A 27410-nucleotide genomic window follows, 5' to 3' on the forward strand; every position below is an offset into this window, starting at 1 on the left:
ATCCAGAAATTCTGCATTCTAACTTCAGTTCTGCCACCAAAGAGTAAATGCCTTGGGCAAGTCATTCCCTGGTCTCAGGTTCCTTATCCATATAAATAAGAAGATGAGCAAGAATCAGTAGGTTTATAAAACAAACTTGATCAGCAGAATGAACTGGGGACCCTGTTCAAAATGCAGAGTACCCTGACTCTACTAATGAATATTCTGATTTAATTGATCTTGCATGACATTCTATAATTTGTATTTTTCAGCAGCTTTCCAGACAATTGTGATGATCACCCATACTTGGGAACCACTAGACTAGACGATATTTGAAACACCTCCCCGTGTTTCGATATTTGTTTACATTAAGATTATCTAACTTGCAATTGTAATAAAATTGATTGCTTATTGTATATCTGGGTGTGTTTGTGAGAAATTCCATAATCTTTTGTTTCTGTAGAAAATTAAGAAAAATAGACAACACAAAATGGATTCTCAATAAATAATATGAACAAATAAATAGTTCTCTGTTTTAAAAATCAACATTTTTTTGTTATTTCTTTAAGTAATCTACTTCTCATACATGTGGGGAAAAAATAAGAGTTCATTCAGTTTACCAGAATATTAAAAAATATTTAATAGAACAATCATATATAAACCAGGGTTCATACCTAAAAGCTCTTGATAATAGAGTTCATTTTTGTCTTTTGTAATGTAGATAAAGAAATACATATGTAAATGTAATATCCCCAACGTGTTTTATGTGCTATGAAAATGCATGATATTGTTGTGTTATTGTAGTTCTTCCATTTTACCAGCCATAACATCTTATTCTTAACCTATCAACTTTGCCAGACTCAAAATATTGCTCAGACAAGTTCTGCAGAGAATTTTATTAGCCCTGATCTTTTTGAATGCCAGGTGTCCTTTTTGGAAACAAATACAGTGTTATGGGTTTCTAAAGGGGTTGAACTCAAGGCAGAGATTCTGGAATGTCATTCTGCCTTTGTGCCTATTAGCTGAATAAAAGTGGGCAAAACACATCATTTCTTTGGGCCTCCAGTTCCTCTTCTGTGAAATGAATTCCATATTCATTCAGGAGCTGTAATACCTAAAAATAATTAGGAGGTAAGAAAAATTATTCATACCAGTGTTCCTAATTCTGAATGTCACTCTAACTCTGCTTAATACATCTACTGTTTTTCTCATTCCCTATCGATGCTCTTTTAATATGCTACCTAGGGCCACAAAATGATATTGCTTAAGCAGAATTCTGCTGATACCTACACTTTCCAACACCAGATCATTTTTGTGTGTGACACAAGTCCCTTTCCATGTGAACTTTCAGAAGAGAAAAATCACAGCTCAGCAAAAGCATATGATAGGATTGGAAAAGTTACCTCCCATGACTCTGGGCCTAGTTACGTTTCCATGTTGTCACTTTCTTCAGAAAGCATCAATAATGAGGGGTCATGGTTTGTTTTGAACATCAGCAAGCCTCTGGTAGTGTGCTTGGGAAGATTATGCTCTGATTTGTGTCCTCCTGGGATGGTAGAAGAACCACCCTATGAAGAATGATACCTTTCAGCCCTTTATTTACAGCTGCTTAGTTGCAGTGATGATAAAAGAATGAATCACAGGAAGTGAATACTGTCTTGTGTGTGGAGTGTATACTACAAAATCAAAACACCATTGCATGAGTTTTATTGATTTTTAAAGAAGATAAAATCATTACTATTACAAAATTATATGTAGACTATCAAACCTATTTATTGTGGTGACGTTACTTTTTTTGTGGTGGGTTTTATTTTCTGGAAAGCATAAAGATACAAAATGTAACATGCAAGAACACATTCATGTAAATTTTCTATGGAACTCCCTTTTCACATCACCGAATTTAATGTTTGTCAGAGTAGTTCTTAAGAGATCTTAAGTATCTTTTTGTTTCAGGCTAGTTTTTACATCTAATTATTGTGCTTTGTTATGTTTCAGAACAGCTGAGCATCACATACCAAGAGTGACACCCAGTTTAAAAAAAAAAAAAAAAAGCTGCAAGGTTTGGATCTTTTTCCTGCCTTAGAAGCAAGAAAAATGGAAAATTGATAATCAAAGGTAAAATTGTGTCATTTCTCCTTATATAACACAACCCTACAGCTTCTTTTCCAGCTATGTTATGCAAAACAATTTCTTTTTTTTATAGCATGGTATATTCAAATATAAATATTTCTGGCTTGTAATTCCAGTCATATTAAGAGGCTGCTGAGTTTAGTCTGTTGAGTTTTAACTCCCTAGTTGCTTGTTACAGAATATGGATGAGATGCATTTTATATGCTTAATCTTCATTCTTGCTATTAGCCTAGAATGGCAGATGAGGCAAATGCCATTTTCCTGACTATGGACCAAAATAGTATACTTTACAGTAAGCATAGAATTATGAAAGTGGATGGCATTGCATCAGCTTTAAATTTTTTTTTTTTAGTGTTGTACAGGTTTGAACTTATCAGGGGATTGTGTTCAGCAAGATCTAGGCAGAGGAAATGCAATGCTGTGATCTCCACTCCTTTCCTATCATTATGGAGTTTTGAGAAGGGAAACATGGAGGGTCTTAATGATGTCCAAATCTGAAACCCCATGTATGGGGTGTCTGATCAGAAGGGGGTTAATATTGCTCAATATATGAATAAGCTGTCATCTTTTGGGGGGTCGCTTGCTTGAGACAATGATTTAGGTGTCGTTTTTAACTGGGAAGCTCCTCCCAAGAATGGGAGTCAGAGGTCAGGGAGTGTGAACTGGGGAAGAAGTCACATGCAAAATAAGGGGGGAGTAGACAAGTCCTCGGTGTGGGCTGCAGGAGCACGATTCCCTGGGACCTAGAGGAGAGTGGGAGACTTCCCAGAATTTCTGCCTGTAGGACATGTGGCAAGAGGTTTATCTACTGACTTTCCCCTGTTGGATTGCCCCCCAGGGGCATTGACTTCCCCCAGAAATGCTGGGCTCTTCTAGCTGGAAGATACTCAGTGGTCAGTTGGGGCTGGACACTAGAAAGGTGAAGAGAACCCAAGTTGGTACAGAACCGTCTGTCTGCGCAGGTGTGGTTGAAACCACAGGTAGACCAAGGGATGTGATGCAGGGAACCAGAGGCATCTCTTATACTTTCTTTTACTTTATTTTAAATCATAAAATAAATCACATTTTCCTCCTCAATGAACTATCTCCGGGAAGAAAATGTTTTGTTTTAAAGACACCGAAAAGTTACCTCCAAGTGTCATGGAACCAGAGGAACTCTGTTTCAGAACTAATTTCTTCATCATAAATTGTCTATGTTCAAAGTGAGACATACATGTTGGTCAGCAGGTACATTTGAGATACTATATATTAAAATTTGAAGTATGACCCAAATGTGGGAATAGTTAAAGACAATAGCATTTCATTTTATCTGTCCTTACTATTCACTGTTGATGGTTTTATGTACGAGAAGGTGTCTGATAGACAGAAAAACAATTATCGTCTTCTCTGTTTGGAAACAACCCAGTTAGCAGTGTCATCATTTGTGTGAAAGGGGTCACTTAAATTATGCATGTCTGAGCATCATGGTGCAAGGATGGTCAGCTTGTGAATAGATTTAACACATGAAAGTGAATCAGGGGGGCTTTGACAGATTTAAGGAGAGTCAGGTGAAGGCTGCAGTTCTGTTGTGACCTCGAAGGTCCTGTGTTCAGAGGAGGAGTGCCATGTGTGAGCTCTCTAAGTAGCTATACAGATAACCAGCAGCTAACATTTAAATCAATGTTTGCATTTACTTGCAAATCCCTAGTGAAGGAGAAGACATGTGGGAGAAGAGGAGAAAGAGCAGCAGAGAGACTTCAGGCAGGGGAATGAGGGAAGTAGTGGCAGATGGCAAGGCAGAAATAACCGAGGGTAGACAGTGTCAGACTAAAGGATCAAGAGGGCCCTGTTGTAATGGAGAGAGATCTCTTAGAACCACATCCTGAGCCCAGAAGGCAAACTGAGTGAACAGCCCCAGTGAATATTTGAGGCTGACACATTCAGTGAGTCATCAAAGATGAAGTTACTTTGTCTTCTCACCTGAACAATGCACTTGCCTCTCTGTGGTCTCATTAGGCTCTAAAATCTTCCAGAATCAAAGCTCTGATCGTGCCTGTGCTTTGCTCAGAAAATATTCTGTAATTCACCAATCTGCCATCATCCAAACTTCTTAACGAAAACTGTAAAAGCTGCCACTCTTAAGTTCTCTGACTTACTTCCTCCATTACTTACTTACATTCCTTACTTCCTTCCATTGTGGAGTCATGCAAATTCTTTAATTTATCAAGTCTTCCAAGTGGTGGTGACGTATTTTGGCTCTCAAACAGATTGGTCAGGCACAAGACCAAAAATTTGCTTTTCTAGTAAGTTCCCAGGTGATGCTGCTGGTCCGGAGACCGACCTTTGTGAGCCACTCTGTAAAAACAATCTAGGCTGGCCCCTGCTAATTCCTACATGGCAGTTTGAGTCAAAGACAGATTACAGTAAAAGGGCTCACTTGCCATCATCACCATTATGGGAAGGTGCCCTAGTTTAAGAACAGAGTCTGAGTCTTCCAGTCACATATTATCTTCATGTCCTAAAATACCCAATAAAAGCTTTGTGATACATTTTTATATCCCCTCCTGGGTCATACAGACATTGCAGACCTATACATACTGGATGGATGGACATATGGATGGATGGATAGATGGATGGATGGAAAGAAGGAAGGAAGGAAGGACAGATGAATAGGTCTGGTAGCCAAGGGTTAGTTTCAGCAAGAAACTTATCTCCTTACAAAGAAATTGCTCTGGCATATGCCATTAGGGAAGTATGAATTTCCTTCGCATGAAAACCTTCTTATCATATAAGACTGTACTCAGTATATGACATTTAATTAGTGGATTAACTCTATGTCTTTGAGCCTGAGTGTCTGGCATCAATCGTATTGTGCTTCTTAATAAGCAGAGTCTTTAACGAAAGACTTTTTTGCTATTTGATTGAGTACAACAGGGGGCAAATGTCATTTATATCAAGGAAAATTGTACATTTTACTTTATAAAAGAACCACTGGGTATGTGAAACTAGGAACTCACATCTATTTAATAAATTTCTTTGCAAATGTCTCTTCCTTGAGTTTAAATTTTGCAGCTGCAGCATAATTTGAGTGTTTATTCACATGTAGGACAATTGTGTTTTCTGGGTCTTGCTTTCTCACATTCAAATGTGTTCATGTATCAGCGTTGCACATTTTCCCTCTGCGTCTCTTATCTGCGTACATCATCCCATCATTGGCTTGGTAAATTTATCCTACTTTTCTTGCTAAAATAACTGTTCCTGCTGTCTGTTTTCTGCCTACTCTTTGATTTATTCCAGAAATTGGGCTCAATGCTGACTTTTATAACTCAGTGTGAAATTTATTCTGTATGTTTTTAAACCAAGTTCCCACATATTTTTTTTCTGTTAGGTGTTCTATAGCGGTGTCAACTTTGAAATGCACCCTTGAAAAAGCATATTAGGACTATATGTTAGCATAAATAAGAACAATAAATGATGACAAATTTTGAAAATTTCTTTTTGAAGATTTGTTTCTTAATTCGCTTTAAGAGTAGAAAATTCAAATTTTCATGTCATGTTATGGCATGCCTAATGTGAAGCTTAAAGGAAAAGTCTAGTTTCAATTTTATTACTTTGGTGCATGTCCTTGGCTGAGACCTGGCACTCCTTTACCTCCAAAAGAAAGATTTACGATTACCATCCCTGGGATGGACTCCAATGTCTTACCTTGCAGTGTCAGGATGCAGATCATATGAAATGCTACTTAAAATCAGGCCCAGAAGTACAAAGGAGTTGGTCAATCAATTTTCAGCATGTATTTGGCAATGAGGTTGAAGGACCGGGATTTTGGATATGGAAAGATCTGAGTTCAAAACCTAACTCTCTCCCTTATGACCAATATGAGTTTGGAGAATTTCCTGAACCCCTCTGCGTACCTTAGCATTGTCATCTGTGAAACAGGGGCAGAGATAGCAGTACCTGCAAGGTTGCTTTCAAGATTAGAGATAATCCAAAAAATATCTATCACTTATATGCCGAATATGCATAGCTCTAAGGATCCGGGCAGGCCTCTAAGCTGGCCAGAGCCCAGACCATGGTCTTAAAGGTTAACAGAAGATTACATTCTTTTTCTCCAATATAATTCCGCCAGGCTAAGAAATTTTTATTTGTGACTGAAAAAATAAGTGGAGTTTAGAAAAATGTATCCATAATTAAATCATCTGAGATTGACAACACTAATGGGAAATTTTGACATAGCTTTGCATCTAGCCAAGATACCTGGTTCTATACACTGAGAATAATTACACACAGCAAGCAAGCCCCTTGTCATCAAGAGTGACCTCTTCAGGGTCAAAACATGACGTTTGCAAGTTGCATTCTGTCTCCTGTCTCGTTATCTAGCCACATTTTGGGCAGAAACTAAAATAAAGATTCTTCAAGACATAGGTTTAGGCTGAAGGAATAAATGTTCGTACACTCTTGGTTCCGGTAAGTTAAAAAGTGTTCCTTTTTTTCCTTTTTTGTCCTCTAAAAAAGAATTTTTGTAGCCAATTTGCCTGATGCAGCTTTTAACACAGAAACAAAAGAAATCAAATTTTAGTCTACAGATGATTCATTTACTACAGGAGTCATGCAAATATTAAATATTTTTCTGCTATTTGTGTTTTTGAGTTTGAGTTGTCATTTTGATATTGATGAGCCACTGTGATTTCTCAGCAGTAATTCAGATCTGCCTACTTAATAGGAGTAGATCAATAAAATTTGGGGGAAGTATTTCATCAATCTTAGCAGAAGACATAATCCTATTGTTGTTTTTCTCTATTTCAAAACTCTATAATTCCTGTGCAAGCTGATGCATTTTGAGATAAATCTTACTATTTACTCTTGTATACTTTTTATGTCAGAAATAATTTAAGAGCTAAGCTCTATTGGTACTATTTGAGTATCTTGATGATTTCAGACATCTTTAAGATAACAAAAATCTAATTGTGGAATGTTGTGTTTATTTGTCATATCTTAGAAACATATTATAGTCAAGATGAAAATCATCATACTGATGAGGCTATTTCAAGTCTCGGAAGGAGAGAGAAAGAGAGAAAAAGAGAAAAAGAGAGAGACCACACACACACACACACACACACACACACACACACACACACACATATAGTACGTGGTGATCATGGTGGTGGTGGTGATACTGTTTACTTAGATACTCTGGTCCTTTCATGGTAGTGTAGTTATATAGAACTAGCTATAACTAGTTATTAAATATATTGTATATATTGTATGTTAATATATAAATATATAATAATATTAGATGTTAGTATTATGATGATTAATAATATTGTTAATATTATGATGATTAATAATATATTTCTCTATAGACCAATTATTACTGAAGACATGTTTAATGAAATGACCTATTAAATACTCTTGGAAAGACATATAAATATTCCTTGCTTTATGATAGAATAACTTCAAATAGAATGTAATAGAGTTTATCACAACTCATATTTTTGGATATTTGTTGACCCTGTAAGAAACCCAAGGACAGTGCTTACTATGCAGTAAAAATGATACAGCTTGACAAGAATTATTTTAAAGAAAAAAAGAGGAAAGTCATATTGGCTGAATTTATTTGGTTCTTGTTGTATTATCCTCATGTGCTAGAAGTTTTCACCTAAAATATTTATTTAAAATCTAAGTTTTGGGAATAGATAATACTATTTGAAACAACCCAGCATTAGCAATGGGATCCTTTTATCCTCCTCTATAATCTAGGAACTGTAACTCAAATAAGGTACAAATTTGAGAAAATAATCATGATGGTGATGCACACTGCCCATCTCTCTAGCAATTCTAATAGTTGAGGTCATTCTTGTTATTTCTTTATGATTAAAAACACAATAGCAAGCGTAGATTAAATACTTAGGTATGTGCCAGTGTCGGGAGAGGCATAATTTTATCTCATCCCTCTGAAGGTCTTCCCCTGGGTCTGAGAACTAAATTGATATAAAATGGATTAACAGGAGAAAAGCACTCCAATTTATTTATAATTAATGTGACATGGGAGCCTTCAGAGGGAAAGGAAGAGCCAAAGAAGCAGCAAGACCTCAATGCTTTTAACAGTAGTTTGAACAAAGAGAGAGAGTTGTGGAAACATAACTAAAGTGTATGGGGAGGTAAAAGGAAGATAAGACGTACTTTAGCAAGGTCTGTTTGTATAGAATTCTTTCTGCCTCCACTCCCTGCTTTGGTGATAAGAATGTTTCTCCTGGTGCAGGAAGGACATCTTTCACATGGGAGTTGTATCTTGTACTGGAAGAAGCAAAGAGGAGGTCAGAATGCAGGATGTTCTTCTCGTATCTGTTTTTCAAGTGCCTTTGTCTCCAAGTAATCCTTATGCCAAGGTGGCAGGGCTGGGGGCAGCATGTTCTGCCCCCCTTCACCAAGCATTGTCTTAACCACTTTACCTGAGTTACTTCAATTAATCCTTACTACAATCCTGTTGGGGAAAATTGTGCACAACCATAGGAAGAAATCAACAAATCCACCACCATAGTAACCGATACCAGGATGCTTTTCTCCATGATCGATGAAGCTCTCAGAAGATTCCCTAGAGGCAGTGTGGTGTTCACATATCCTCTCTATCATGTAGAGGATATGTGAACAACACACTAAGTGTCATTTAGTGATTATGTATAGGCATCTTCATTTGACAGCTGGAGAATACCACTTCTTCCCAAGTGAATGTGTCATTTTTAAAAATTCTGTACCAAGCCATAAATCAATTCTAAAATGTATTTTCCATGTCACATGAAGACACTGAGATATGAAGGGACTAAATAACATGGCATGTTTGCCATGTTATTTGGTGCACAGCAGAGCAGGACACAGACCCAGTCTGCCTCAGAGCGATTCAGCTCTAGTATTATCTGTCCCTGCTGGTTGTCACACGGGTAGAAGACAGGGAGCTGGTCTTTAGGACATAACTTAAATATCAGGAGAAGAAAGGCAGAGAGTAAACCCAATTCATTATGTAATGTTTTGAAACAAGGATGTTGTCAATTTGGGATTAACCAATTAGAATGTTATGCCACGTAGGAAGCTAGACTTAAAACAATCCAAACCATACATTAAAAGTAGATTTTAAAAGTTGCTAAATGTTCAAAAGCTAAAGCAAAGCAAAAATGGCACAATTTAAGTTATTACCTGAAGTTGATTTCTTCAGAACTCAGACCTGAATTATTGATCATGTTTAGGGCCTATATAGGAAATGTGAGGACATCCACTGGTGTTTTTCACGATCACAGCAAACTCATGATGACCTCCTTTCACTACCCTCCCCCTTACCCACAGGGCATACATCCCAAGACCCTCAGTGAATGCACGAATCACAGATGGTCCCGAATCCTGTCTCCACTATGTTTTTTTTTTCTTAAACATACACACCTATAATAAAGTTTAACTAATAAATTAGGCACGAGAAGAGATGAACAATAATAACTAGAAATAAAATAGAACACGTATAACAGTCTAATATAATAAAAGTTATGTGGATGTGGTCTCTCTCTGTCAAAATATCTTATTGTGCTGTACTCACCCTTCTTCTTATGATGCTGGGAGATGGTAAAATGCCTACGTGATGAGATGAAGAGAGGTGAATGACCGTAGGCATTGGGGCACAGCGTTAGACTACTATTGACTTTCTGACAGTAGGGCAGAAGGAGGATCGTTTGCTTCCAGACCACAGTTGACCATGTGGAACTGAAACCACGGACAGCAAAACTGTGGATAAAGGGGACTCCTAGATTTCCAAAACTGAACTCACATACGCCCCCTCCCATCTGCTCCTCCCTCTTGTGCTATTCTCCGGCCCATCTATGGTGCCACCACCCACACACCCAACTGCTTAAGTTAGAAACCCAGAGTCATCTATGAAATCTCTTTGCCCGCCCCCCCAACCCTTAGTAAATTTGAATGAATTTGTTGAATGAAATTCCGTATTTTCCATCTAATATTTTAATGCCCAAGGCATCAGACGGTAACCTTCAGGAGAGTGTAGGAATGAGACTTGATGCTGTTCTGATGGTTTCTAATGTGTTTTGGTTTTCCTGCCCACACTCTTCAAGTCTCCTGTGTGGGGACTTTTTGGGTTTTGAGGGGTTTCTTTGCATTTTGTTGGTGGTGGTGGTACAGCTGTTGAGTGAAAGTACATTCATGGAGGATCCACAACAGAGCGCCGAGATGTTTTGTCCTCTCCGTGAAGTATTGTGTCTGTTGATAAATTATAGCACTTTGTCTTTGGCACACACATGCTCTCAGTGGTATTGCCCTCTTTAAGTGTGTCCCCTGGGGGAAAAATCAGTTTCCTGGCAAGGCAGCTTTCCTAATCAAAGACTTCCTGGGTCTTAAGTAATAAGAAACCTTAATGTTTCCAACTGAAACTTAGACTGGAGCTTAATTGGGCATGTATTTTTATCTCCTTTGGGGATGAAAAAACTTTAAATGTTACCTATTTAGAAAACATTTCATGAGGGACACAAGGAAGCTTTCCCCTATTTTGGTCCGTTTTTATTTAAGAGAAGTTTCTGGTAAATAATGTATGCATTGGTATTAAAAGCTTGAATAAATTACCTCTTTCTTGATTTTTAAATGACTGCTTTCCAGATAATTTTATTATCATTTTTCACTTGAATGTGTTTCTAAGTATGGAAAATTTTGCATTGATAGAATATGAAGGAAGGTGCCCTGGGCAGGTAAAGTGGAGACCTGAGTTCCAATTGGAATTTAACAGTAAGATGAACCCTGCCACTCAACCGTCAGGAAGAAGGAATTAGCTAGTAAGTCCAAAGAAAATCAGAGCTGAACAATAGTGAAATGGTTACAGACAGATTCTACTCAGGGCTATTGCAATAGGGAAAAAGAGACCCCAGTAGAGAACAGGGTTCAATTCCAAATACACCACAGACAAGTAGGGATTTATAGCCAGAGTGTGTAGTATGGGTCAGAGGATGGAAATGACTAAGGGGAAACATCAGGAGTAAGAGAGGATACTGGTGAATCAGACCTAACAGGATTCTTGCTGAGGGCAAATGAGGGTGATCAGATATCAAGGATAAAGAGTAAAGAATTTGATCAGAATTGAGAGTGACCAGTAATGGAGGGTAAGGGGCTCTCTCTAAACTGATTTAAAATTCTTCTACAACTAGGCAATCAAGCCCAACAAGGACAGACACAAAGCCTGAGGTGGAGGCCCAGAGGGTCTCAGAGGAGCCTGAGAAAACTTCGTCCGGGAGACAGTCTGTCAGAAGGACATATGGCCAGGAGAACAGGGATGGGTTTTGTCATGAAAGCTAAAGACAAAGTTCTAAGATTCAGACTAGCAAATTTAATTAACAAGGCTCATATCATAATTTTAAATTCAGAAATTTCTTTTACCTATGACATCTGTTTGATAAGTTCTTAGGATTATAATTTGTAAAATTATCAAGTCAGTCATCCCACCTCACCTCTCTAAATTCTCTACCTTTTAAAAATAGGACCAACAATACCTTAGTATCAAAATCTTGGTGTCATCTTTGTCTCTTCTCTCATCCCATTCTTAAAAATGCAGCCCTGCCTAGGTCTTGGTGGTTTTTTCCCCTGTTGCCTTTAGAGCCTTCCCTTCCTAGCATCCCCTCCAGCACACTGGGTCAGGCCCTCACTGCCTCACAACCCGATGGCTACAGTAGCTCCCCCAGCAATATTTGTGCCTCCCACTAACCTCATTCTGCAATTCCATTTCACAAGCCATCCTTAGATTAACCTCCCCAAAATGCCATTTCTAATATATTTTTAATAATTAGTGTTTGTTGAGGTCTTATGGACCAGACACTATGCTAAGTGTGCTAGTTCATTTAATTCCTAGAATCAACTTTTGCTTGTTTGTTTTTGGAGAAAGAGAGAGAGCATGGGGGGAGGGGGTAGAGGAGAAGGGGAGAGAGAGACTCAAGAAAGCTCCACGCCCAGCACAGAGCCTGACTCAGGGCTTGATCTCACAATCCTGAGATTATGACCTGAGCCAAAACCAGGATTCGGATGCTTAACTGACTGAGCCACCCAAGCACCCTTAGAATCAATTTTAAACAATAGGTTTTATTATTTTTACTTAGCAAATGAACAAATTAATCTTTAGAGAGTTTGAATAACTTACCTAAGGTTGCAGCAATTAAGTGGAAAATCTGACTCCAAAACCTGAGCCCTTAACCATTGTCACACATTACATTCCGTGGCCATGTGTAGAAGGAATGCTGGCCACTCCAGGGAAATACAGCTAGGTGAATTACAGTTATATTGGGGGCAATCTCCTGGATCTCACCAAATGGACAAAAGCTATTCAAGATCCTTAAGCAGGGGATGGGGAGGAACACATTTAGATGGTGAATGGATTAGAGCATTTAGAACCTGAGGAGTGAATCTCTATCCCCCGTAAACCCTGTCATGAGCCCTGGCCTCATGACACTGTCCACTCTGCATGGGATATTCTTACTGAATTTCTCTGCCTCACAAATCTGCTAGACATTCCTCCAAGGTCCCCTTCCTGAAGACACAGTGTGTCTCTCCTCTATAACCTCTACCCAAAGCATTTAGAGTGTAGGGAGCCTATTGTGTTGCAGACCATTGTGCAGTGATTCACATTTGAGTCTCTCAATCTTTTCAGCATGTTTCTACCCTTATTTCCTGGGTGAAGAAAGTAAGGCTCATGGATTTTACACGACTTGCCTTCTGAGATTGTATCTGAATCATCTTTGTGTTACCAATTCCTGGTACCTAGTAAATGCTCAATAAATGTGTAAGGAGTACATCAATTACCTTTATCTGTTTATATATTTTATTTTATTTAAAATATTTGAAACTCCTAGATAATAGGACTTATCTTTTCCATGTTCTTGTATTCCTTATAATACTTGGCTATGTGTATTGCACAGAGCAAATACAAGCACTTCATTTATTTATCTAGGCAGGTCTTCTTTTTCATTATTCCCATCATTTGATTTTTGGAGGCAGCACACTTTGGTATAGGGTTTTAAGTGAATACTGTTTTGCCAGAAATTAGTATAATGTCAGGTTCCCTTGGTAGGCCATTTCTGCCCTAGAATTATATAATGTTTTTATGCTGGGTAACTACTGTACCCAGTAGATTAGAAACAGAGGTAGATATATTACCAACTCTTACTGAAACTTGACTGTAACAGGCCATTCACTTGCCATACAATATATCATTTTATTCTAGTGAAACCCTATGGAGTAGGTATTATTTTTAGCCCCACTTTATCGTTGAGCAAGGAAGACACAGAAAGTTAAGTCATTTCCTCAAGGTCACACAGCTCATAAGCAGCAGGCTGGAATTTGAACCCAGACACCATGGCTCAGAGTCAATATTCTCTCAATTAATAAGTATATTTGTACCTTCATATACAACAGTCTTGATTTTAGTCTCTAATAGATGGTCAGTGAATGTGTATTTGATTATATGAGGTCTAGCAAGGGCATTCGCTGACTGATGTGTGAAAGTAGAATTATTTTTTAGTGGTCTATGACTCATTTCAGTGAAAAATTTATTTATCTAAAGCATCCATTATTAGTTTTCACATTTTACATGCTGTACCAATTCATCCTCAATTAAAAGAAAGCACTTGCAAAGTGACTAGGAAATAGTCAATTATTGTTTGAGCTGCCAAGCTTCAGGAATTAGCATCCTAGAATTTGCACAAATATTAAGCCAGGAAAAAGAAGTCCTAAAACACCATTTCAACTGCTTTTGAAATTCTGTCAGATATTGGTAATTGTATTATAATTTAAATTTTGGAATCATAGAATTTTAGAGTTGGATGGTAACTTTGAGATCATCTGTGCCAACTTTCTACTTAATGCCAGAAGTGTTCACACACATTTGGAAAATAAGACATTTGATAAATGTTCCTCTAACATTTGCGTAGAGTTGATGGAAACAATCCAGGGAACTTTTTTACACTATTATATAACTTTGTGCCTTTGGCTAGTGAACTACTACAATATTTAGCCAATCCAGTACAGCAGGGGCTCTTGCCACTCTTTTCTGGGTCTGTCCCGTCCTTACACCTGGCCCTGAGAAAAAGCTTGCCAGCCTCTGCTCTGAAATATGGGCAGTCTTTATGTTTTATTTTTAAATCTTATTTCTCATTTCATCCATCATGTGGAATAAAATGATTGACAGAACAAACAACGCAAACACAAAGAGCCTACACATGGCTTGCCTTTCTTCCCACTCTGTCTCATGAGTAATTGTTCTTTCTCACTCCCTCTTCTACCTCCAACCCGCCCCCACATCTCCCTCTCTCATACACCCACTTTTTTCTGAAGTTGATTAACTGGGCATAATCATGGTCTTTCTTTTTGTGACATTCAGTCTGAATGTCATCAGTTGCTTTAGGATACAAATGACATTGTTGCATAATATATTTCTAAAAAGACATAGTAATGCTGTTTATGCTCATTTAAAGATATAATTTATTGGTATCATGTGTGTATGAGACTATGGGTTGTTTTTTTTTTTTTTTTAATAGAATTAGGTGCAAGTAGGCATCTGTTTTCAGTAAATCCTTCTCCATGTTGCCCTGCCCTCTTGCTTTTTCATGATCCCTCCCACTGGCTATCTTCTCATCAACCAAGGCAGACAGCTTTTTGACAGATTTTGCAAAAGGCCACCTCTCACTACTCCTTCTGCTCTTTCTCTGGTCTTTTTCCTGCTTCCAAAGCCCTCCTTGAGGTCTTTGTTACAATGTCATCATCTCTGCGTGGCCTTCAGTGACACTCTTTAATGCCTGCCTCAAGCTCCTTGTTTGTGACATTCATGACCTTCATTACAATATGTAGTTTTCTCATTGTTTACATTTGGGTTACATGTGTGCATGTGCGTGTCTGTGAGGTGGTACCAGCCCTCTCTACTGGAATGTAATCTTCACAAGGTCAAGGACTGGATCTGTCTTGTTCACCATTGTTTTTCTAGTATCTAATATAGCACTCAATATATAAATGTCAAATAAATGTCCTGAAGTTATGTATCAAAATGATCAGAGATACTAATGCATATCCAAGTGTCATTGAGACTTTTACCCAATTTTGCATTTTTTAACTAATAGGTTATTTATCGCTAAATAGTCATTATTCTACATACTATATACATATATCCCTTTCTTCTTCACCAGCAGTAAGGTGGGTATATTTGTCTCAGTAATGCCTCTGGAATTTACATATTCACAAAATTTGGGAAATTGGAAATAATCATCTGTCTATATAACTGAGAAGTGTTTCTTTGATTACATAGAATTTCAAGAATAGCCTGAAAGACCAACAGGAAGGGAAGGTATTTAATGTTTTTATAATGAATTTGACTGTAATAGTTTTTATCAGAGTGTTCAGGAAGGCTTATAGTAGAAAAGCAGTCAAAAGACTGTGATTAAGCTTTTCTAAGAAAATATGGTGAGACATCAATTCAGCACGCCCTGGACAGTGTCTAGAATGTCCTATTCACATATGTAATAAGTAGCTCGGGATGGTACTGATTATGTAATTGCTGGAAATAATTGTTTGCCTGGCAGTTAAAACTCTTAGGAACATTATTTTACAGATTCTTACATCATTCCTTCCAGTCACTATTTTGCAAAGAGGAGATTATTTGCCTTATGAATCACATCTGTTTATTAAATTGCTAGTGACTAAGTTCCATAGTCGTAGTGCTCAGAAGAAAGCCTTTGCCAAAGTTGGCATTGGGTTGACTACTCATTGGGTGGAGTGGTCAAAGGCATTTTCAAAGACTCCACAACTTCCCATTTATCCTTCCTTACCTCTCTGTAGACCAAAGAGAAGGCTGCAGCATTCTTTGTAGTCATGGAGAACTAGATCTCTGAGAATACAGACGGACCTCTGAGAATGATGGACCAGTGTACCTGACAACTCTCATTCCAGGAAGCACCCCTATTTCCCAGCCTCTTCTTCATGATTGGGGAATAGTAGGAGAATTGTATGATGTGACCTAACAGGATTTTTATATGAGGGACAAAAGACTAAGATACTTACCATAAGTGGTGCTCGTTGGTCAGATGCTTGGTTGCCCAACTTAGAACATATGTGTGTAATATTCTCATCTAGACTAGAAATCACAAGGTCTTCATATGTTCCTCTTAAACATACAGAAATGTTAAAGGCTCTGTTTTTAAATTGAAGTATAATTGACATACAGTGTTATATTAGTTTTAGGTATACATCATAGTGATTTGATTTTTTTTTAATTTTTTTTTCATTTTATTTATTTTTTTCAGCGTAACAGTATTCACTGTTTTTTTTTTCCATTTTATTTATTTTTTCAGCGTAACAGTATTCATTCTTTTTGCACAACACCCAGTGCTCCATGCAAAACGTGCCCTCCCTATTACCCACCACCTGTTCCCCCAACCTCCCACCCCTGACCCTTCAAAACCCTCAGGTTGTTTTTCAGAGTCCATAGTCTCTTATGGTGATTTGATATTTTTATACACTAAAATATCTCCACCGTAAGTTCAGTTACTGTCACTGGACAGAGTTATTATAATGTTGTTGACTATGTTTCCTGTGCTGTACTTTCCATCTCTGTGACTTATTTTATACCTGAAAATTTGGGCCCCTTATTCCCTTCATTGGAATTCAGATATTACTCATTCTCCCCAACTCCTCCCCGTTCTGGTAACCAACTGTTAATTTCTTGTCTCTATGAATATGTTTCCATTTTATTCTGTTTGTTCGTTTTGTTTTTGAGATTCCACATACAAGTGAATTCATGTGGCATTTGTCTTTTTTGACTTATTTCACTTAGCGTAGTACCCTATAGGTCTATCCGTGGTGTTGCAAATGGCAATATTTTACTCTTTTTATGGCTGAGTAATATTCCACTGTGTGTGCGTATGTGTGTGTGCATATACCACATCTTTTTATTTGTGTACTTTGTGAAAAAGTCACCACAATAAGTCTAGTTACAATCTGTCACCTTACAAAGTTAATACAATATTATTGACTATATTCTCTATGCTGTACATTAAATCCTTATGACTTATTTATTTTATAACTGGAAGTTTGGACTTCTTAATTCCTTTTACCCCTTTCACCCTTCCCATGACCTTCCTCTGGCAACCACCAGTCTGTTCTTGTATTTATGAGTCTAGGTTTTGATTGTTTTATTTTTCAGATCCCACATGTAAGTGAAATCATGGGGGTATTTGTCTTTCTCTATCTGACTTACTTTACTGAGCATAATACCCTCAAGGTCCATCCATGTTGTCCCAAATGGCAAGATTTCACTCACTTTTATGGCTGATAATATTCCATTGTATCTATATACATCTTCTTTATCTTATTCATCCACTGATGGACACTTATGTTGTTTTCATATTGGATATTATAAATAATGCCACAATACGCAAAAGGAACCATCTATCTTTTCAAATTACTATTTTTATTTCTTAAGATAGACACCCAGTAGTAGAATTGCTGGATCATATGGTAGGTCTATTTTTAATGTTTTAAGGAAACTTAATACTGTTTCCAATCATGTATGCATCAATTTACATTCCCACCAGTGTATGCAAAGGATCCCTTTTCTCCCCATCCTTACCAACACTTGTTATTTGTTGTCTTATTGGTAATAGTCATTATGAAAGGTGTAAGGTGATGTATCATGATTTTGATTTGCATTTTCCTGATTAGTGATATTGTGCATCTGTTCATGTGCTTGTTGGCCATCTGTTGGTCTTTGGAAAAATGTCCATTCAGATCCTCTACCCATTTTTTATTTTTTATTTTTTATTTTTTTAAAGATTTTATTTATTTATTTGACAGAGAGAGATCACAGAGAGGCAGAGAGGCAGGCACAGAGAGAGAGAGAGAGAGAGAGGAGGAAGCAGTCTCCCCGATGAGCAGAGAGCCTGACACGGGACTCGATCCCAGGACTCTGAGATCATGACCTGAGCCGAAGACAGAGGCTTAACCCACTGAGCCACCCAGGCGCCCATCCTCTACCCATTTTTTAATTGGATTGTTTGATTCTTGTTATTGAGTTATATGAGTTCTTTATATATTTTGGATATTAACCCCTTATTGGGTATATGATTTACAGATGTCTTCTCCTATTCATTAGGTTTTCTTTTCATTTTGTTAATGATTTTTTTTACCATGCAGAATGTTTTTAGTTTGATGCAGTGCCATCTGTTCTGGCTTTTGTTGCCCTCACCTGAGGAGTCTGATCCAACAAAAGCATTGCTAAAACCAATGTCAAAGGGCTTACCATTTGTATTTTCTTCTAGGAGCTTTTTGGTTCCAAGTCCTATTTTCAAGTCTTTAGCTCTTTTGAGTTAATTTTTGTACATGGTATAGGATAGTGGCCCAGTTTTATTCCTTTGCATACAACTGTCCACCTTCCTAGGATTATTTAATGAAGAGATGTCCTTTTCCTGTTGTGTATTCTTACTTGCCTTGTCATGAATTAATTGACCATATATGTATATTTTTTTTCTGGACTCTATCCTCTTCTGTTGATCTGTGTGTTTGCTTTTATGCCAATGCCATACTGTTTCAATTACTACAGGTTTATAGTATAGTTTGAAACAGGAAACATGATACTTCTGGCTTTGTTCTTTTTTCTCAAAATTGCTTTGGCTATTCAGGCTTTATTTGGTTCCATAGAAATTTTAGAATAATTTGTTATAGCTCTGTGAAAAAGTCATTGGAATTTTCATAGGCATTATATTAAGGGGTACCTGGGTGGCTCAGTCTTGATTTTGGCTGAGATCATGATCTCAGGATCATGAGATTGAGCCCCATGTCAGAGGTCATGCTGGGTGTAGAGCCTGCTTAAGAGTCTCTCTCTCTCACTCTTCCTCTGTCCCTCTCCCCACTGCTCACACTCTCTCTCAAAAAAAAAAAAAAAAAATATATATATATATATATATGTGTGTGTGTGTGTGTGTTTATGTATGTATGTATATATGTGTGTATGTATATGTGTGTGTGTCTGTGTATATATATATACACATTAAATAAATAAAGATTGCTTTCAGAAGTATGGACATTTTGGGCCGCCTGGGTGGCTCAGTGGATTAAGCCTCTGCCTTTGGCTCAGGTCATGATCTCAGGGTCCTGGGATCCAGCCCTGCATTGGGCTCTCAGCAGGGAGCCTGCTTCTCCTTCTCTCTCTGCCTGCCTCTCTGCCTCCTTGTGATCTCACTAATAAATAAATAAGTAAAATCTTTAAAAAAAAAAGGTATGGACATTTTTAAGAGACTATGGACTCTGAAAAACAACCTGAGGGTTTTGAAGGGGCGGGGGTGGGAGGTTGGGGGAACCAGGTGGTGGGTAATAGGGAGGGCACGTATTGCATGGAGCACTGGGTGTTGTGCAAAAACAATGAATACTGTTACGCTGAAAAAATAATTAATTTAAAAAAAAAAAGTATGGACATTTTAACAATATTATTTTTCCAGTCCACAAGCATGGAATATCTTTCCATTTATTTATGTCTTCAATTTCTTTTATCTGTGTTTCATACTTTCTTTCACCTCCTTGGTTAAATTTATTCCTAGGTATTTTATTCTTTTTAATGCAATAGTAAATTGGGTTATTTTCTCAATATCTTTCTGATAGTTTGTTATTACTGTATATAAATTCAGTAGATTTTACCTATTAATTTTGTATCCTGAAACTTCACTAAGTTGATTTATTAGTTCTAACAGGTTTTGGTGTGTATGTATAGGAGTCTTTAGATTTTCTATATGTAGTTTCATGATATTTACAAATAACAATAGTTTTATTTTTTTCCTTTTCAATTTGGATGCTTTTTCTTGCATAATTGCTGTGGCTAGGATTTTTGGCATTATTGAATAAACTTAGAGATAGTGGGCATCCTTATTTTATTCCTGATCTTAAAGTTTTTAGCTTTACCCAACTGCTTTTGATCATAGTTCTGTGTCTGTCATAAGGCCTTTATCATGTTGAGGTATGTTCTGTCTGTACCCATTTTGTAGAGAATCATTATCATAATTGAATATTAAATGCTATCAAATGATTTTTTCTGCATCTATTGAGATAAACATAGGAGTCTTATGTTTCATTTTATTAATAAGGTATGTCACAGTAATTCTTCTTGCAAATGTTGAACCCTCTTTGCATCCCTGGAATAAATGCCACTTGATCATAACATATGATCCTTTTAATGTATTGTTGAATTCAGCTTACTAATATTTAGTTGAGGATTTTTGGAACTATATTCATCATATTGGTCCTTTTATTTTATTTTATTTTATTATCTGTGCTTACCTGGTTTTGATATCAAGGTAATCTGGATTAAAGGAGTTTAGAATAAAACTCCTTTGGAATAAAATAAAAGGTGTTTGGAAGCTGTTTCTCCCCTTAAGTTTTTGGAAGAATTTGAAAAGTATAGGTATTAAACTGTTCTTCGAATGTTTAGTAGAATTCACCAGTAAAGCATATGTTCTTGGACTTTTACTTGTTGGGAGATTTTGATTACTGATTCAATCTCTTTACTATCAATTTGTCTATTCAGATTTTCTATTTCTTCATGATACAGTCTTGGAAGACTGTGAATTTCTAAGAATTTATCCATTTCTTCTAGGTTTTCTGATTTATTAGTGTATTAGTGTTCATAGTAGTCTCTTATCATCCTTTGTATTTCTGTGTAGTTGTAACTCCTCTTTTATTTCTGATTTCATTTGATCCCTTTATCTTTTTTCTTGATGAGACTAGCTAAAATGCTGTCAGTTTTTTTTTAATCTTTGTAAAGAACCAACTCTAATTTCACCGATCTTTTCTGTTGCCTCTTTAGTCTCTATTTCATTTATTTCCACTCTGATGTTTATCATTTCTCTTTACTAAATTTGGGGGTTTTGTTATTCTTTTTCAAGTTTTTTTAGGTGTAAAGTTAAATTGTTTATTTGAGACTTTCCTTGTTTCTTGAGGGTAGACCTGTGCCACCACAAACTTCCCTCTTAGAACCACTTGTGCTGCATTCCATAGATTTTGGTATGTTGTATTTGTTTTCATTTTCCTGTATTTTTTTTAAATTTCTTCTTTGCTATGACCCAGTAGTTGTTCTCTAACATCTTGTTCAATCTCCACATATCTGTTGTTTTTCCAGTTTTTTTCTTGTAATTGATTTCTAGTTTCATACCATTGTGGTCAGAAAAGATGCTTGATATGATTTCCACCTCCTTGAACTTATTGAGATTTGTTCTGTGGCCTCATGTTTGATCTGTCCTGGAGAATGTTCCATGTGCACATGATAGAATGTGTACTCTGCTTTTGGATGAATTTTTTTATATATATATTTATATATGCATACATACACACACACACACACACATACACACATGCCTGTACACACACACACATATACAAGCATACATACCTATATGTAGGGGTGTGTGTGCGTGTGTGTGTGTGTGTGTGTGTGTGTATACACACACCCCTATATATATATATACACACATACACACATATAATGTCCATCTGGTCTAATGTCCTGTTAACGCCAATACTTTCCTTATTAATTTTCTGTCTGAATGATCTATCCACTGATGTAAGAGGGTGTTGAAATTCTCTACTATTATTGGTTTACTGTAAATTTCTCCCCTTAGGTCTGTTAATATTTGCTTTATATATTTTGGTGTTCCAATGCTGGGGGCATATATATTTACAAATGTTATATCTTCTTGCTGCACTGACCCTTTTATCATTATGTAATACCCCTTTTTGGCTTTTATTACACTGTTTTAAAGTCTTTTTGTCTGATATGAATATGACTACCCCAGCTTTTTTTCATTTCCATTTCCATGGAATGTATTTCTTTATCCCTTTACTTTTAATTGTGTACATCCTTCTTAAATGTCTTACAGGCAGCATATAGATGGGTTTTTTTTTTAATTCATTCAGCCATTCTGTTGTCTTTTGATCAAAGAATTTAGTCCACTCATACTTAAAGTAATTTTTGATAAGTATATACTTATTGTCATTTTGTTCATTGTTTTCTGGCTGTTTTTATAGTTTCTCTGTGTCTCTTCTTTTCTTTCTTTCTTACCTTGTGATTTGGTAACTTTCCTTAATGTTGTATTTATGTTGCTTTCTCATTTTTTCTCCATATTTACTATATTTTGTTGTTACCATGAGGCTCACATAAATCATCCTAAGTATATAACAGTCTCTTTTTAAGTTGGTAGGTTTAATTAGAACATATTTCAAAATTCTACATTTTTATTCCCATCCTTTCTGCTTTTTATGTTTTTGATGTCACTTTTTAATCTTTTAATTTTCTGTATCCCATGACAAATTATTGCCATTTTAGTAGTTTTACTACTTCAGTCTTTTAACCTGTTTTGTAGCTTTATAAGTGATTAATCAAGTGCCTTTACTATATACTCATATTTGTCAGTGAAATTTTTACTTTCATATGTTTTCTTTCTATAAGTTAGTTCCCTTTCTTTTCAACTTAAAGGAATTCCTTTCATATTTCTTGTACTACAGATTTAATAGTGATGAACTCCTTTCTCTTTTGTTTGTCTGTGAAACTCTTTATCTCTCCTTCCATCTGAAAGATAACCATACTGGGTGAATATTTTTGGTTGTAGGTTGTTTTCCCTTCAGCATTTTGAATATGTCATGCTACTTTCTTCTAACTTGCAAAGTTTTTCCTGATAAACCTGCTTAAAGTCTCAGAGGGATTCCCTTGTATGTAACAAGTGTTGTTTTTTTTGTTTTTTTCTTTTTGTTTTTCTTACTGCTTTTTAAGATTCTCTTTTTATCCTTAACTTATGACATAGTAATTGTGGTATTTCTTTGTGTCAATGTGTTTAGGTTTGTCTTGTTTGGAACTTTCTGAGCTCCCTGGACCTGGATGTCCTTTTCCTTTATTAGGTTAGGGAAATTTACATCCATTATTTCTTCAAATAAGTCTTCTGCTCCTTTCTCTGTCTCTCCTCCTTCTGGGACTCTTAAAATGCAAATGTTATTGTATCTCATATTGTCCCAGTGCTTTTTAAAGTTATGTTCATTTTTTTTTTTTATTCCTTATTCTTTTTGCTGCTTTGTCTTGGTGAGTGTCATTCTTTATCCTCCAGCTCACTGATCCATTCTCCCATGTCATCTAATTTACTGTTGAACTCTTCTAGTGTGTTTTCACTTTGGTTATTATGTTCTCCAGTTCAATAACTTCTCTTTGGCACTTTCCTATGTTTCTGTCTCTTTCATTAAATTTCTCATAGTTTTCATCCCTTCTTCTCCTGAGGTTAGTGAACATCTATATAACCATTTGAATTTTTCATTAGGTATATTAACTCTCTCCATATCATTAATACACTTTTCAGAGGTTTTATCACATTCTTTTGTTTGGAACTTATTTCTCTATTTCCTCACTTTGCTTGACTCTTCATGTTTGTTTGTACATATGAGACATAACAGCTACCTTTCTCAGTCTTGAAGAAGTGCCCTTGTGTAGGTGATGCTTCTTCTCATTCAGCCCTGCCCCAGCTCTTGGTTGTTTCTCGAGCAGTGATTACCTAAGCTGCCTGATTAATTCTTTATAGGTCCCCGTTGTTGAGAGTATGCCAGACCTATCAGTGATCCAATGGGAGGAATCTCATTTAGTACCTAGTTTCAGGCTGATGGAAGCCAGAACCTAAGGCAGCAGCTTTTAAAGTGTGCAAAAATATGCAGTCCTGTGGGGCTAAACTTGTAATTCCTGCAGCCCTCTAACCCAGGAGATCTGGAGGTACCCCGTAAGTCACAAGTGCAAAATCCCATTACTTTCTGGGAAATTTCATCAAGCTATAGGAAAGCCAAGGGGGATGTACAAGGATAGAGTGCCCCTATTAACATTCCCTGGGTAAGTCTGCTTAGCCTCTAGTTGCGTGGGAAACCTGAAGCCTGTCCCTCAGGCTAAAACTTTAAACTATGTAAATAGACCTTTTTCACAGGAAGACTGGAGTTGGTTTCCTTCTGCTATCCATGCAGCACCCTGGGTGTGATGTCATGCCAAATACTGTCTTTCTGATCATTATAGATCCATGCATATCTGGAAGAGCAGCTTGACCACCAGGGCCAGGCAATCTCAGAGACACTCTTGTGTAGAATGTGCATACCTGGGGGCTTTAACTAGGCAGCTGGAGAATGTAAGGGGTGGGGCACTCTCGCTGGCTTCAGTAAGGCAGGAGAAAAATGTATTGACTGGTATCTATGGCCTTCTACAATGCAGTATGAGAGCCTTGTCTGTGCACTCACTCTGGCTTTAGGCTGGGACTGGCAGAATACCACAACCACTCATGCTCACCAGCTCTAGTCAGGGAGTAGGGGAGTATCCCAACCACCAGTGCTGGCAGACTTTAGCAAGCCAGCAGAAGAATGCTGCGACATTTCTTGCTCACTTGCCCTGGAAGCACAGTAAGCACTGGTCCTCTCTAGCCTCACCAAATCCCACGAGCACTTGCCCTCATCCATTCCAGCAAGCTGAGGGAGGATGCCCCATCTGAGCTTGTCATTTGTGCTAGCAGACAATATGGAGAGAATAACAATGGCACCCACTAGGCCTCGGTCTCTAGGGAGTATCTCAATTCTCCTCTACCCTCCAGCCAGTGCCCCCACATCAACAAATGAATCTCCCCACATGTAATCCAAGTGATTTTCAAAGCACTGTTTTTTCAATGGGTCTTGAGTGAGAAAGACCATATATAAGCCTTGCCAGAGAGGAAATTCAGTTTCCTTTAGCACTTTGGGACTTCTGAACATCAGCTTCGGTGCTTTTCCAAACAGACATTCTGGCTTGTCCTCTCAGTGCATTTTCCAAGGGCCAGGGTATCCCATGTGGAACACCAACCCCTCACTCCTCCAGGATGCGCCTTTCTGGTGAGCTCCCTCCCTATTATGTGTACCGTCCTGGGGATAGGATTTTCTGTGAGACCATATCTCTTCCTCTCCTACTCATCTTGATAAGGTCCTTTTATCCTTTCTTGTGGGGGGTAGTTCATGGAGTTTCCAGATCTTTTTCAGAGCAAAATGATACATATGATACATGAGTTCAGGATCTCCCAATGCCACATTTTGGAGCACCTTCTGGGTTAAGTATCTTTAAAACCTATCTTTCACGTCTTGGTTTTTTAGGTGGAGGAAGGGTAGCAGGACAGAAAGAATCTTAAGCAGGCTCTATACCCAGTGCCAGGCTCAGAGCTCAATCTCATGACCGTGAGATCATGACCTGAGCGGAAATTAAGAGTTGGACTTAACCAACCGAACCACCCATCCAGGTGCCCCTCACATCTTATTTTCTAATTTGCCACCATGTTAGAAGAGAAATTAGCAATAAAATAGTATTTTATTTTAAAGATTTTATTTATTTGTCAGAGAAAGAGAGAGGGAGGGAGCAGAAGCAGAGGGGAGAGAGAGGGAAAAGCAGTCTCTCTGTTGAGCGGGAAACCTGATGTGGGACTCCATCCCAAGACCTTGGGGTCATGACCTGAGCTGAAGGCAGACACTTAATTAACTGAGGCACCCAGGCATCCTGGCAATAAAATAGTATTTTAATATCTGCTTTCCAGTAGCAAATATGTGATTCTTACCATTGTACTTAATTGTGCTGTATAGACAATACATTTTTCTCTGAAACTCCATTATCAAGTCTATTCCTAGTGAGTACATAAGTATAGTAGTACCAATTTTACTTCTTTTAAAATAAATTTATTTATTTATTTATTTATTTATTTGAGAGAGAGCAAGCACAAGTGGAGGGAGGGGCAGAGGGAGAAGGAGATGCAGACTCCCCACCAAGCTGGGACTCAGCCCAGGACCCTAGGATCATGACCTGAGCTGAAGGCAGAAGTTTAACCAACTCAGCCACTCAAGGGCCCCCCCACCCCGCCAAATTTTGCTTCTTGATGTCAATAGCCATTTTTTTGTGTCATCAGTGAATCAATTATGTAAATGTTTCCAAATGTTTTCTCAATTCTCATTCCTATGAATCTGAGATCTTCCTTTTATTTTTTTATATCCCTCTTTCCCTGTTACACTTCTCTGTTCCTCCTTTTTTGCAGTAAAATTTGATTAACGGTTATACATAGGGTATCAGTAGTCAACACCCTGATATATCAGGAAGAAGAGATTAAATGATGTTTCTTTTTATTTTTGACAAATACCCTTCTGAAAATATACTACTAGCTTCTTATCTATTTTCTCAGCTATAAATTACCACCTCCTACTTTGCAAAGAGTGAATGTCATAGGTAGGTATATAGCTTTGGAATAGTCTTGAGGATGCATGGTAGCCTATGTTGTCAAAAATTTCACCTTATTTATATGTTTGGATTAGATGGTTCCTTTTTGTTCCTCTTCCAAAATGAGTGTTCCTAGAAATTTCAACTAATAGTACAGTATTCAGAGTCAAATGACGAGAAATATAAAAGGTTTGTTTTGCAAATATGTGTCTTTAAAGTGGAACCAGAAGGCTACAGCTGTAAATGGACAGAAAACTTGTGTGAAGGAAATTCATCTTCTGGACATACTGTTATGCTACCTTTTGCTATTTCCTGTAGGATGTTCCTATTTTCCCTTGAGGGGGGAAAAATGGTTTCATTAATCTGGGACAGCTATCTGTAGAGGTTTTATCCATTCTAGGGGTTGTCTTTGAAAAGTTTCTTTGATATCTATATATTTGGGTTTCTGTGATTTAAAAATAAAAACTCTTTCAACACCATATGTAACCACCGTTAGAGTAATGGGGTTGCTGCTGTGAGGTTGCGGAACAGACTGGTGGCAGATCAGGGGAAGAAAAAGCCATTTCAGGGTGTTAAGTATCTTGTATATCCTTAAAAGTATCTTTCAAGAAGAGGAAGTGTCCCTATTTTTTTAGAACTATAAATGCATGGCTGGAATATACAGATGCATATAAACATATGACATGTTTATACTATATGTATATTTATATATTTACATATACATGTATATATATGAGTAGATATAAATGCACACACACATATATTACATTTGGACAACTAGATAATTGAAGCAAATAGCTATGGAGATGTTTAAAACTATGCTATGTAAGTACTTTAACCTATGCACTTGAGCTTGGTAGTTAACGGGTTCACCCGAGGCTAGTTCTTTTGCAAGCTTTGTATTTTACAGAGAGATTATTCTAGAAGTCATCCCTTCGTAATTGTTGAGCAAATGAGTTTGTGCACAGCTGAGATCTATACCGCCATCTCTGTACACGCACGCAGTGCAAAGTCAGCTCAGAGACAA

The 27410-nt window shown here is 37.3% G+C and overlaps 1 protein-coding gene across 9 annotated transcripts in view; it reads left to right on the forward strand.

Annotated features, from left to right (window-relative positions):
* The window catches only part of DLGAP1 (DLG associated protein 1), a 906793-nt gene that overhangs the window by 319326 nt on the left and 560057 nt on the right, over positions 1 to 27410 (forward strand). For 8 of the 9 annotated variants that reach the window (XM_046025114.1, XM_046025116.1, XM_046025110.1 and 5 more), the window contains one exon: positions 1975 to 2094. The gene's annotated coding sequence lies outside the window, so the exon portion shown is untranslated. The remainder of the gene's footprint in view (positions 1 to 1974; positions 2095 to 27410) is intronic. The other variant, XM_046025111.1, reaches the window with a different exon arrangement.

This window comes from Meles meles, chromosome 12, assembly GCF_922984935.1.
Source record: "Meles meles chromosome 12, mMelMel3.1 paternal haplotype, whole genome shotgun sequence".
Classification (NCBI taxonomy): domain Eukaryota; kingdom Metazoa; phylum Chordata; class Mammalia; order Carnivora; family Mustelidae; genus Meles; species Meles meles.